Source organism: Lithobates pipiens, unplaced genomic scaffold (genome assembly GCF_037356315.1).
Source record: "Lithobates pipiens isolate NorthernLeopardFrog02 unplaced genomic scaffold, aLitPip1_a1.2 Scaffold_22, whole genome shotgun sequence".
Classification (NCBI taxonomy): Eukaryota; Metazoa; Chordata; class Amphibia; order Anura; family Ranidae; genus Lithobates; species Lithobates pipiens.
The window spans coordinates 175031219-175045369 of NW_027507784.1; the positions used below are offsets into that span (position 1 = coordinate 175031219).

At 39.1% G+C, this 14151-nt stretch overlaps 1 protein-coding gene across 6 annotated transcripts in view; it reads left to right on the top strand.

Moving 5' to 3' along the window:
* Positions 1-14151, top strand: part of GULP1 (GULP PTB domain containing engulfment adaptor 1) — a 1104299-nt gene that overhangs the window by 446739 nt on the left and 643409 nt on the right. For all 6 annotated transcript variants that reach the window (XM_077448663.1, XM_077448664.1, XM_077448666.1 and 3 more), the window contains one exon: positions 10273-10352. The gene's annotated coding sequence lies outside the window, so the exon portion shown is untranslated. The remainder of the gene's footprint in view (positions 1-10272; positions 10353-14151) is intronic.

Consider the following 14151-nt stretch of genomic DNA (forward strand, 5'->3'; position numbering starts at 1 on the left):
GATCAGCAAGAGGGCTGCAGTGCAAAAATTGCCTCGTGAGTGTGAAACATTTAAAAAAAAAACATGAGATGGCCACTAAAAAAAATAGCAACAAATATGTACCCCCTGAGCATGCGCTAATAATGATGTAAGTACAGAGTAAAAAAAATGTTTTTTTGTGCGTTGCGCTGCTGGATTATATATGTCCTGGATGGGGGGAGTGAAGAAGGAAAAAAGAGAGGGGGGGGGGGGGGGGGACCTGCTATAGTTAGTGTGTATAGCGGATTTAGGGTTTTCAAGTCTGCTTTTCCACAGAGTTTTGCAATCCTTGCTGAATATGTCAGTAAATGTAGCAAGAGTAATAGGTAGCTGACAGGATCATAGGTTATAGTCCACAGTTAGTAGTTGTGAAAATAGCCATAGAAAGGGGAGGGTTTCTTTAGCACAGGCAGGTAGGCAGCATGTTCAAGGGTAGAAGGTACCTTGTAAAAGATATATAAACAGAAGAAAAAACAGCGCCAATCTAAGTGCAGTATTTTTAGATCACAGACATTTAATTTGTAAAGTTATACACTCACTCTCTACCAGAAAGTTTCAGGCACATCATGTTTTTTAAAAAGGTCTCTGGGGGACATCGCAGGGCTCCCGAGGAGAAGCGGTTTCTCATTCGGCTGTGTCTCTCGTCCGGTGGGGCCGGTGGTTCCCAGCGTCGCACGGCCCGGTGTAGCAGCGTCAGGGAGGTCCGTTCGTTGGTACGTTGGGGGCACTCTGCGATGACGTTCGTTATGGTTTACGTTGCACGCGTTCGGAGCATGCGTGCTCCTTCATCAGGCATCTGGGTCACCATATTGGAAGTGGTTTAAATAGGGAGAAGAGCAGTTCTAATTGGTCGTTCGAGTTCAGGTTCCACCTTGTGGGGCGGAACTGTTCCGACCAAGGCATGGTGTTGATAAGCTATGTGCTGCAGGCTTGTTGTATATTGTTATTGTGTGTGTGTCCATAGAGGAACAGTTTAGTTTGTGTGTATATAGATACAAATTAAAAATGTGGAAAAAATGATAAAAGTTGGGATTTTTTATTATTTATTTAATTGTTTTAGAAAACACGAAGATATTTGTAAAAAGAATTTTGTAAAAAGAGTACAAAATGGAAATAGATTATAAAAGAATTAATATAAAAAATTATTAGAAATTGAAAAATAAAAATAGAAATAAAAATAAAAATAAAAATAAAAATACCAATGAAATAAAAAAAAAAAAAAAAAATAACGATAAAAATATAGATAAAAAATAATGATGATAATGCAAATGAAAAAAATATATAGAAAAAATTATATAGTAAAAATAAAAATAAAAAAATATATAAAAAAAATATATATATATATATATAAAAATGAAAATGAAAATATATAAAAATACAAAGAAATATATAAAAAAATATATATAAAAAAACAAAAAAATATACAAAAAAACAAAGAAATAAAAAGAATGAAAATAGTGAAAAAAACGGGGGATGGGGCAAATTTTTTTTTTATTAATTGGATTACTGTAGGTATATTTCTTTGGTGGGTATTAGGACGTAAGATAGTAAGAGACATGTATATTGATAGAATTTGATATTATGAAATTTGGTACTATAAGATACAATTGAAAATGATGTGCAAATAAAACAATGATGTTCAAATAAAACATATATATATATATATATATATAAAGAATATATTCAATAAAAAGTAGGAAGTATTTATTACGATTGTATATGTGTGTGCATTTAGATCCACGTACACACACTTTTATGTACACATATATACATACACATATACATATATATATATATATATATATATATATATATATATATATATATATATATATATATATATATATATATATATATATATATATATATATATATACATGTGTATATACATACACACACACGTGCATGGACCTGCATGCAGTGGGATCTGAAAAGGCACGTTTATTCTGATTTGTGGTAGGGAAGGCGGGGGGGGGGAAGGGTGAGGGGAGGGGATTTTAAGTCTCATTAAGAAAGTGTGATGGATACAGATTAAACAACTGAGTTGATTTCTATGTCCTCGTTGAGGCCTCCAGGCGTGAGGGTGTCTAACGTATATATCCAAAAAGTTTCTCTCTCGCAGAGGCGTTTAAAACGCTCTGCGAGGGGGAAGGATCCAGGTATCTGTTCAAGGGCCCAAACTTGCATGCCCTCTGTGGACCCTTGATGGTGTTCTTTAAAGTGTCGTAGGATAGTGAGATTGGAATCCCCTTCTACTGATCGGCGATGTTCGCCGAACCTCTTTCTTAGGGTGCGAATAGTACGCCCTATATAAAGTAGGTTGCAAGGGCAGCGGATCGCATATATTACAAACTCAGAGGAGCAGTTGTAAAATTCTTTCAGTTGGTACGTATTGCCCTTAGTGGTAAAGGATTTTTGGCGGTGGTGGACGAATTTACAGGTAAGGCATTTTAGTTTCTTGCATTGGTACATGCCCTTCAGGGTGAGGAATGTCCTGAGTGGCTTTGGCTTGTTATCGGTTTTCAATTTGCTCGGGGCGATAAAACTTTTTACATTGCGTGCTCTACGATATGTAATATTGGGGGTATCTGTTATAGAGGTTTTTAATAGAGGGTCTTCTAGAAGGATACTCCAATGGTTTTTGAAGATCTTTTCCATTTTTTTGTGTTGGGAGTGATATTGGGTAATGAATCTGGTGCTGTGGGTTTGGGAATGGACAGTCAGTTTGTCCGGCATGGTTTCATGTGGTTGGGATGTAACCGGGTGTGTTTCTAGCTGCGTGTCCAGGAATTTGGTAAAGGCTTTATCTACTAGGGTGGGGGGATAGCCTTTGTCTTCAAATTTTCTTTTAAACAGGGTACCTTGCTCGATGTAATCTGAGTTATGAGTGCAATTTCGTTTTAAACGATTAAATTGACTTTTAGGGATATTGGTGATCCACCTTGGGTGGTGGCAACTTTGGAAGTGTAAATATGAATTTCCTGCAGTGGGTTTAATGTGGTTTCTTGCGAAGATGGTTTTGTTGATATGGCAAAGTTCAAGATCTAGAAAGGGTAAGCTGTCTGGACTGGATTCAAAAGTGAAAGATAGGCCTAAATCATTGGTGTTACAATGTGAAACAAAGTCGTCTATGGGTGGTCCGGTGTTGTCCCATATGATGATAATATCATCTATGTAGCGACCTATGTATATAATATGTTCTGTGTATGGATTGTTGTTCCAGATGTATAAAGTTTCCCAAAGGCCCATTGTCAGGTTTGCATAGCTAGGTGCAAAATTGGCGCCCATAGCTGTCCCTTGGGTTTGCAAGTAGAATTTTTTGTTGAAAGAGAAGTAATTGTGGGTGAGGCAGAACTTTGTGGAATCTAAGATGAAATCTGCTTGTGCAGTTTTTAGGGATGGGTCTAGGGCTAAGAAGTGTTTTACTGCCCGAAGGCCAACAGCATGGGGAATTGAAGTATAGAGGGAATTGACATCCAAGGACACCCACTGGTAGGTGGGCTCCCAGGAGTAAGTTTTTAGAATCTCTAGTAGGTGTACCATATATATATATTTTTGTTTTTTTATATATATTTTTTTATATATTTTTTTGTATTTTTATATATTTTCATTTTCATTTTTATATATATATATATATATATATATATATATATATATATATATTTTTTTTTTTTATATTTTTTTATATTTATTTTTATTTTTATTTTTACTATATAATTTTTTCTATATATTTTTTCATTTGCATTATCATCATTATTTTTTATCTATATTTTTATCGTTATTTTTATTTTTATTTTTAATTTCATTGGTATTTTTATTTTTATTTTTATTTTTATTTCTATTTTTATTTTTCAATTTCTAATAATTTTTTATATTAATTCTTTTATAATCTATTTCCATTTTGTACTCTTTTTACAAAATTCTTTTTACAAATATCTTCGTGTTTTCTAAAACAATTAAATAAATAATAAAAAATCCCAACTTTTATCATTTTTTCCACATTTTTAATTTGTATCTATATACACACAAACTAAACTGTTCCTCTATGGACACACACACAATAACAATATACAACAAGCCTGCAGCACATAGCTTATCAACACCATGCCTTGGTCGGAACAGTTCCGCCCCACAAGGTGGAACCTGAACTCGAACGACCAATTAGAACTGCTCTTCTCCCTATTTAAACCACTTCCAATATGGTGACCCAGATGCCTGATGAAGGAGCACGCATGCTCCGAACGCGTGCAACGTAAACCATAACGAACGTCATCGCAGAGTGCCCCCAACGTACCAACGAACGGACCTCCCTGACGCTGCTACACTGGGCCGTGCGACGCTGGGAACCACCGGCGCCACCGGACGAGAGACACAGCCGAATGAGAAACCGCTTCTCCTCGGGAGCCCTGCGATGTCCCCCAGAGACCTTTTTAAAAAACATGATGTGCCTGAAACTTTCTGTTAGAGAGTGAGTGTATAACTTTACAAATTAAATGTCTGTGATCTAAAAATACTGCACTTAGATTGGCGCTGTTTTTTCTTCTGCTAATAATGGTGTATCTTGCTTACTAGCAGTAGCAGCATGAGCATCTAAAATAAATATATTAATGAATATTGACCACAAATTACTCCCATTGTCTCCCAAAACGAACAAAATACTAGTAAGCAGTACTTACAAAGATGGCTCGTCCGTTTGAGGCCGTAGTGCGCCAGGATGTTTTCTTCTGAGGTACTCGTGCATTGCAGTAGTGCTGCCGTGGTACGCCATTTCGGTTTTGCAGAGGGAACAAAGGACCATTTTATCTGGCCTCTGTTTAAAGAATTCCCATACCTTTGAAAGTTGTGGTCTGGCTTTTCTTGCTGCACCGAAACTTTTTTCCCCATTCCCGGGAGCAGGGGGATGAGAAGCATCAGCTGCAGCTGCCGTCGCCATTACCACCATTTACCCGCGAGATGACACGTGCGTGACGCGTTGACGGCATTCACGCACATCGACATATTTTCGTAGTCGACGTAGTTGATTACGTCGACGCGTCGTGGCAGCTCTAAGCTATAGTGCCTGCAAAACTCTCTGTCTGTGTGAAAGGGGCCTAACTTCAAAAGTCGTTTTCAATATTCTTTTTTAAATCTGCAACTTTTATCAAATAATACAGTGATTCTGCCTTGAAGATCCTTATAAAGGCATTTCCTGTTATAAGGTGACAGTGTTGTGTCATCGTCTTCCAGTTGTGCTCCTGTGTTGTCACTGTGTCACACAGGCTCCCAGTGGAGACTACAAGTGGCCATTTCAACACACACATTATGCAGGCATAGCCTGCCATTGTTACCATCAGGAAATTTGCTCTGAGAAATGCTATGCTTTCTTCACTTGGGACCATGCATGTAAACACAAGTGGCTGCAAATATGCTGCAGGAGATCAACAGAACTTCGACACAATAAAGGATGATAAAAAGGTGAAAACAATTATTCTATAATAAAGGGCAAATGTTTGATACAGAGTGTTTTAGCAACTAAGTGTCAGAGTTTACATCTACTTTAACAAGCTAGCAGTACTTATAAAAATATAAAATGTCATTGTTTGGATATAATTTCCAACAAAGTAGGTGTTTTATTGTTGTCTCTCTGCATGAAAATTACGTTTTTTAGGGCTATTTTTCTCTTATGTATCATCTACCTGTTGTTCTATATATATTGTATCAGGTAAAGCTGTAATCTTTTGCAAAAGTGATTTTGCCTCAAAGCAAATGTCATTTATTATCTGGCTCTATACAGTTTTTAGATGCAGTGTGGTTTGACCAAAGCTCTTGTTAAGGAAGTAATTGATGCAAAAGATTCATTAGGGAATCCTGATCCATTAATAATAGCACCAGAGAACATTATTATGCAGTAATATGTCTCACCTGATCTTGGGGATGTCCCCCAGGAGCAATTTAATAAAGGTCATAAACCACGTGATACTTCTGCTACTCAACAAACATCTGTAATTGAAAGGCAGTCTTCGCATAATTGCCGCTTAAATGGTTAGCAGTTGTCAAATGGCTAATAGAAAGGAATAAATAAAGCCAATTAATTTGAAAACGGCACTTGCCACTGGTCAACCATTGTCTGCAGCATAAGGAAATTAATGGAAGAACCATTTAGCTGTCATTCGTTCAGTTATGAGTTATGTGCACTCATAAGAGATTTGCCATTTTCTTAATTAAAAAAAGTACAACAGTATTATAAAACTTACATACAATTCCTCTTATTAGAACGCGTATATGAATTGTATACAGCTCATTGGAAACAGATGTCTCAGACTTTTTACTGTGCTTCTGGGTGGAACAAGACATTTTGATCACATGATTATGTGCTGTTCAACCTTCTACCATGACGGGCTTGTTACAGGCTCAGAGGAAGAACACTGATGGAATGTTGGTCCTTTCAATGTGTCTGCTGTGATTCTTTCTAGATCTCTAACATTCACTGCCAAATAATCATTCAAAGCAAGAAAGCAGAAATTTAACATGCCTATATTTTTCCACTGCTGCACCTTTGATCAGTATGGTAATGACATTTTTTAACCACTTCAGCCACGGAAGGACTTCCCCCCTTCTTAACTAGCCCATTTAACTGACGATTGCTTGGTTGTGCGGCCATGTACCCAAACAAAATTGATGTACTTTTTTCCCCCACTAATAGTGCTTTCCATTGGTGGTATTTGATCACCTCTGCGTTTTTTATTTTCTGTGCTACAAACAAAAAAAGAGCGACAATTTTGAAAAGACATCACGGCCGCCGGGCACGCACTTTGGCTCCTCAGTACTGCGGCGGGCACGCATGCCCCCTATACCACTTAAAGCGGCCACCGTACAGCTACAGTGATTCACGCAGGGGAGCCATTCTGCCGCTGGCAAACGAAGGCGGGCGGTCGGCAAGCATAAAATAAAACCATTCCATTTTCAATATGTACCGTATTTCAAACCTTGTGACATTGCCACTGGGCCTCTGAGCTACTCTGTGCAATCCAAACAGTTTTTGGCTGGGTGGGAGGGCCTGTCAGGGGGCTGTAAACAGCTTCCTTTTTCAGTACTCCTCTCAAGAGTCCTTCACCCCAGTGCAAACAGTAGGAGGATTTCTACAAATATCAATATGCTTTTATAGGTGGATATCAGCCTGGAGGAATTGGAGTTGCTAGACAGACTGGATCCGCAATTCCCACATTCGATGCTGAGCCTGCATTATTGAAAGAGCTGAAATCCAATACATGAAAGCAGAAGGCCAGGGACAGTGAGGCTGTGCAGAAAACAGCTAGACAATGCTAAACATCATCCAGCCTTTAAAGGAGTAAGCCTCTATCTGAATTGCTGTGACTTCGAATGCACACTGTGAGAAGATCAGTGTGCATTCAAATTAGAGTAAGCAATTACAGTATATCAGAAGATATCATGTACAGCTGTATTGTGCTAGAAAACCCACCAAATGATATATAGCCATCGCCGGAGTACATTGTTTTAGAAGAATGGTCTGTCACAGTGTAAATGTGGTTACGGTACTGGAAAAGCCAATTTTGGAAAAGACAGGGTTCCTATGAGAACTGGTATCCGGGAACCCAAATCTATTTGTCTGTTCTCAAAGCCAGCACTTACCCACAGATTCACCAAGTATTACTTTAATGAAAGCTGCAGATGTAGGCCTCATGGACACGTCATGTTTTACAAACTCCTTTCCTCCTGGCAGTTTTTGCAGAAAAAAACACTTGATGCCTATATAACACTTAGGCACTTTTAGAAGCATTAGACACTTGGGTGTTAATTAATTTGATTAAAATTGTATTCTGGCAATTGAATAAACTGATATTCTAGTGCTTACGTGCATTTAGAGGCATTTATGCACATCAAGCGTTTTTTCGGCCAAAACTCTGCTGCTCCTGAATGCACTGGCTGTTTTTTTTGTTTTTTTTTCTGCTGCTAAATGCTCCTGCCTCTGTGTACATGCAGGCTAACATGCAGGGGTGTTTAGAGGCAGGGAAAAAAAATATGCCCCTAGGAGCAGCAGAAAAAATGTCCAGTGTGCATGAGGCCCTAAAATGATTGAAACTATCTTTTGACGTTACATTCACAAGTGTGTCTTTTTTCTTTTACCGGGACCTCATACTGTGTACTTTAAACATTGTAAAGACTATGGTGGTAATTGTCAGTATACAAATTGTTATTCCCCGTAACAATATTGATGTTACAGTGAAAGTCTCATTTTAGCAATGTTAACGTTCTTGCTCTAATGCAGAGGTCTCCAAACTTTCTAAACAAAGAGCTTGCTTACTGTTGTTCAGACTTTAGCGGGGGCCGAAGTGTGGCCAGTGAGAGTAGAAATTTCCTGCCATCATTGAGTTAAACAATGCCCCATCCCTAGTATTAGAGGGAGAAATGGTGCCCCATCATTGGTGTCAGTGGGAGAAATATTGCCCTATTGTTAGTGTCGGTGAGAGGAATATTGCCCCAAGAGCCAAATAAAGGCAAGTAAAGGGCCACATCTGGCCCCCGACCGCAGTTTGGAAACCCCTGCTCTAATGAATAAGACTAAACAGAAGGACTGAAATACTGGCAGGAGAAATACCACGTCAGAAACATGACCAGGCCAAAACACATTTAGGCGTGTTGAGTTGTGTCAAGTGCTTGGGTGTTTGTTAATTTCAGTAGCCAGGATAATAATTTATTATGGACATTGAAATGAATAAATGCCTAAGTGCTAAATGCTCCTAGTGCTTAGGTGCATTTAGACGTGCTGTGTGCATCAGACCTTACATTGAATACACTCTGGATTAAGGGACAACAGAGATACCTTTTGACAGCAGCACTGTCAATCTAGGGGGTAGGTAGTGTAAATATACTACCAGATTTAGATACACTAACAAACTGAAGCTGAACTCCACTTAAGGCCTTATGTACGCTGCTGCTGGTAAATGGACGTTTAGGAGCAGTTGGGCATTTTTTTCAGCTGAACTCTTCTCGATGTTATCTTATCAGTACATGTACGCTGGGTCGTTTATAGTCATTTATAGGCAGTTGAGTTTAGAAGCATTTTTTGGAACACAAAAATGGGTATACACAGATGTTCAGAGGCATTTGAAACACCAAATGCCTGTAACAGCCTGTAAATGTTTAGCAGCATTTAGTTTGCAGGCGGTTTTCATTTTTAACAAACGCTTCTAGACGCAAACATGGCATGTAGACTAAACAGACATTTTTAAATGCTGGTTTCTAGCTGTCAAGTTAAATCATTCAGGAGTGGTTAAACAACGTCCCGTGTACATGAAGCCTAAGCAGTTACTGCAGACCATTTTTTTTTGGAAAACTTTTTTTTTAGAATATATATGGAGCACTGGGATTCCCACGCATATTACATAGGAGCACAATGCATACTAAATTGTTCTTGTATCATAGCACATGTTCCATTTGTGTAGTGAATCATTTTAGTGCTATTCACTAATACTATTTTAAACGCAAATTATGTATCCTGTTTGTTCTATGAAAACAAACAAAATGAAAGCAATGCATTTTTACTTGTCACTTTTTAATACATAAGATTTTTCTTGCCTGTTGAGGCAACTATATTAGAAAAATAACAGTGTTGTTGTGTGATTTATATTTAATGCATTTCTTGAACGTGTCTTGTTCTATCTGTATGTTCAGCTATGTTGTTTTATAATAACTAGCAGCTATGCTACATCTTTAATGAGATTCAAGGCATTTTCTGTTCAGACCCCTACACAATGCTTTTTTGAAATGAGATTGGAAAGATTGGGCTCCAAGCCAGCTTTACAATACTCTATGCATTACAGATTCTAAAATTGAAGGTAAGGAAAACTAAAAAAAAAACTTGATAAAATATGTAAACCTTCAGTACAAAAATCAAGTGGGTCATAAGAAAGAATCCCTAGACAGGACTGAAGCAGCATCAAACATTGCTTAATGATCAAGTATTGTGTTCCGCATTGTTGAACAATAATCAGAAATGATGATGAGTTATTGAATACTTCAGATTATAAAGTGATGGCAATAAGTTGTCTAGCTGAGTTAAATTCCTGTGAATTACACACCGCACTGGTTTTATTGAACACATTTTTCCCCTACAACCGTAAACCATTAAAATGTAATATAGTAAGCTTGTGCACTGTTATAGTTAAAAAGAAACCGACGGTTGCTAAAATAGCAGATAGCCGACTGGTATAGAGACGGGTGCTAATGATATTTCTTCTGCTGTTGTCTTTGTAGATCCCTGTCACACAGTATGAAATGTGGTGTCACTTCACAGCACGGCCTGGATAACAAAGCAACCTTGAAAATAAGTGACAGTAAGTTATTTTTCCACTTCCTACCCATAGAAAAATACAGTCCTTGTAATCCTAAAGCATGACCAAACCCTTTGGGGGGGTGCGCACCCATGCTTAAATAATAATCAAATAGCCTGCCTGATTTATTTATTTATTTATTGTTTGTTAAAATCCATGAGGCTTTTCTCTTTGGGGCTTCTTTTTCATGGACCCGCATCCTATGTGTGATGCAAAACCCAATGGCATGGAGCCAATGCCTCCTTAGGCTTAGTCTACTATTTTACCTGTAGTGTTAACCTGGCAGAGCTAGCTTCTTCTTATATTCACAGTGGGCATTGTCACCCTAGGAAAGGAAGTGTCTTACTAGCAGAGTAACCAGGTTAGAGGGAAGGCAATGGAAAGAAACAAAAACAATTACAGCCAGTAATGAAATGAGTGAAGGTCAAATGTCTTTTAACATTTTTTTTTTTATTATTTTTTATTGAAAATTTCAAATAGTACAACACAACAGAACGATTACAAGTAGTGGTGAACTACATGTTGTGGTTTGACATCCAAAAAGGAGGAAAGCGAGAAAAAAAAAAAAAAAAAAAGGGAAAGGGAAAGAAAGGAGAGCGAAGAAAAGAGAAAAATGGAAATTGCGAATACAAATGTAAATCCAGCATTCTACCTCTGGTTGCGTATTCACATCTATATAATGTCAGTTCAATGACGCAGATTAAGGTATAACTGTTACAATTAAGTGGAAGGTGCAACTACGACTTTCCGCGATCTCCATCTGGCTCCCCCGTCACCCCAACTGGGATCACGCTGGCCATCTAGAGTGTCGCCAGCTATTATCTGCCACATTATCATGTAATTTCAGAAGGAATTATTTCTTATACCATTCTGTCCAACACTTCCAATGTTGGTCAAATTTCTTGCCACCAGAGTTCCTTAGAGCTAGTAATCTTTCATAGTGAAAGTTCAAGTTCACTTGGACTAGTACTTCTGAGGGATTCGGTGATTGTGTACTCTTCCAATGTCGGGCAATTATTAATTTGGCTGTAATCAAAATGTGTATCGCTACCGTGCGGAATTGGGGAGGATAATTATCTATACCAAGGTGGAGAATTGCTAGAGCTGGGTTTGGGGTTTGCATCATCCCGGTGACTTCCGTGAGTATTCTGAAAATCTTCCTCCAATAGCTAGAAATATTTTTACAGTGCCAGAATATATGTAGAACAGTGCCTACGTTTCCACAGTCTCTCCAACACAGTGAAGAGTGTGTAGAAAACATTCTGGCTAGTTGGTGTGGTGTCCTATACTATTTGTGGAGTATCTTCTGGGTGAGCTCCCAATGATTGGCGCAATGAGTGGCTGTGTAACTAAATCTAAGGGCCTTGCTCCATTGGCTGATATCGTACGTCTGATTCAGATCCCTCTCCCATGTGAGCATGGAGGAGGACTTCACCAGACATTGCTTGTATTGCAAGGAATTGTATATAAGTGAAATGCCTTTGGTTTTAATGTTGGGAGATATGAAGTATTGCCAAATTGGGCTGTTGATTTCGATAGTCGGTGGAGGAGATCTCTTTAAAAAGGATGACACCTGGTTGTGCAGGTATTTGCTGGTTGGGGGGACGCTATACGTGAGTTGTAAGGAGTCAAATGATTTTAATGTCTCTTGTGTATATAATTCGTCTACCCACTCTATTCTATTTCCCTTCCATTTGGTGACATTGCTGTATGGTATCATTATTTCCAAGGTCTGAATTGGGATCCTGACTGCTGAGTGGGGGTGTGTTAACTTCGGTTGTTGCAGTAGGTGTCTCCATGCGGCAATAGTTGCCACAATTGTCGGGGAGAAATGTGTTAGAGATCTAGGCTTCCAAGAGTCTGCCATGAGGAGAAGGCTCATGTTGTGAGTTTGTGCTATACCTTCTTCTAGATGAACCCATAGGGGTTCAGGATTTGGCGAGAACCAGAATTTAGCTTGTGCCAGTATTACTGCCCAGTAGTATTCTTTAATGTCCGGAAGACCCATGCCACCCGCCTTCTTATGCATGATGAGCTTATGTAGGGGACATCTCGCTCTTTTGCCCTGCCATACGTATTGTTTGAGGCGTTTGGTCAGCTCTAGGAAATGTGAAGTTTTGTAAGGGATCGGGAGGGTTCGAAATGTGTATAGAATTTTTGGTAGTATCAACATTTTAAATGCTGCAATTCTTCCCGCCCATGATAGTATGGTCGTAGAGATTGCGGCTATAGTTTTTTGGATTTCTTGTAGAAGATGTTTAACATTAACATCTGCAATGAGAGATAGGTTCTTAGTTAACTGTATGCCTAGGTAGGGTATTTGGTTGGATGCCCACATATACGGGAAGGTTTGTTTAATATGAAAGCTCACATGTCGGTTTAGCCCCAGGTCTAATATTAGTGATTTCGTAAAGTTTACCTTGTAGTAAGATATCCTGCCAAACTCCTCTAGGATTCCGTGTGTGTGGGGAAGTGATACGACCGGGTTGGTTAAAAACAATATTATGTCGTCAGCGAACAGATTGACTATATGGTCTTTCCGTTGGGCTTTGAGTCCCGAAATATGCGAATGAGATCTAATAGTTTCCGCCAGTTCTATCATCAGATTGAATATTAGAGGGGACAAAGGACACCCCTGGCGGGTACCATTCGAAATGGTAAACGGTTTGGATAGAAGCCCCATGGTAAATACCTGGGCGGTAGGCGTGGAATAAAGCGCCAGAATTGCCGACAGGGCTTCGTGTTGAAAACCAAATTTCCTCAGCACTGCCATGTATTTCCAGTGGACCCTGTCGAACGCCTTCTCCGCATCTATTGAAAGAAGCAGAGAAGGCGTTCCACGAATCCCAGCCTGGTGAATGAGATTCAGCAGACGTCGTGTAGCGTCTGATGCCTGTCTCCCCTTCATGAATCCAGTTTGGTCTGGGTTTATTAAGTTTGGCATAATGTCGAAGATCCTGTTTGCTATCACTTTAGCATAAAGTTTTATGTCTCCATTGAGGAGAGAGATGGGGCGGAAATTGGCTGGAGTGTCTGGAGATTTCCCGGGTTTGGATAGTGTGACTACATAGGCTTTGAGCATTTCTGTTGGGAAAGAACCCTTTGTCCTAGCTTCATTGAAGATGGACAGGAGATGTGGGGATAGAATACGGCTGAATGATTTGTAGTACACATTAGAGAGCCCATCCGGGCCTGGGGATTTCCAGGAGGGTAACGACTGGATAGCTTTCCCTAACTCATCGGAGGTGAATGGAGTTCTTAATTCTTGAAGTTGGGCGTCCGATATGGAAGGTAAACGAATTTTGGCTAGGAAAGATGCTATGTCCTCTCCTGTAGGTTCAATTGTGTTGGGGTCAATATGAAGATTGTAAAGGGACGAGTAATAGTCTACGAATGCGTCTGATATTTTTTGGGGGTGTTCCACTTTAGTTGCTGTTTTGGAGTGGAGCAAATATGGGATTGCCGTTTTAGTACGTTTGGCTTTTAGACGATTGGCCAGGAATTTACCTGCATTATTGTCGTGTCCGTAATAGTTAAGTCGGAGTCTTGTCATGGCCCGGTCGTGCAACATGCTATACCATTCCCTAATTTTGTATCTGATTTGGGATAGTTGAGTTGCGAGATCAGTAGACGGGTTTTGTTGGTTACGTTGCTCTAGAGAGCGGAGTTCTTGTAGTAGATTATTTAAATTAGTGGCACGGGTCTTCTGGATTTTGGCATTAATTTTAATTAGGATCCCCCTAATGAAGGCTTTGTGGGCATTCCAGTTTGTGAAGGGGCTAGTGCAGTTGGGGTCGTTAAT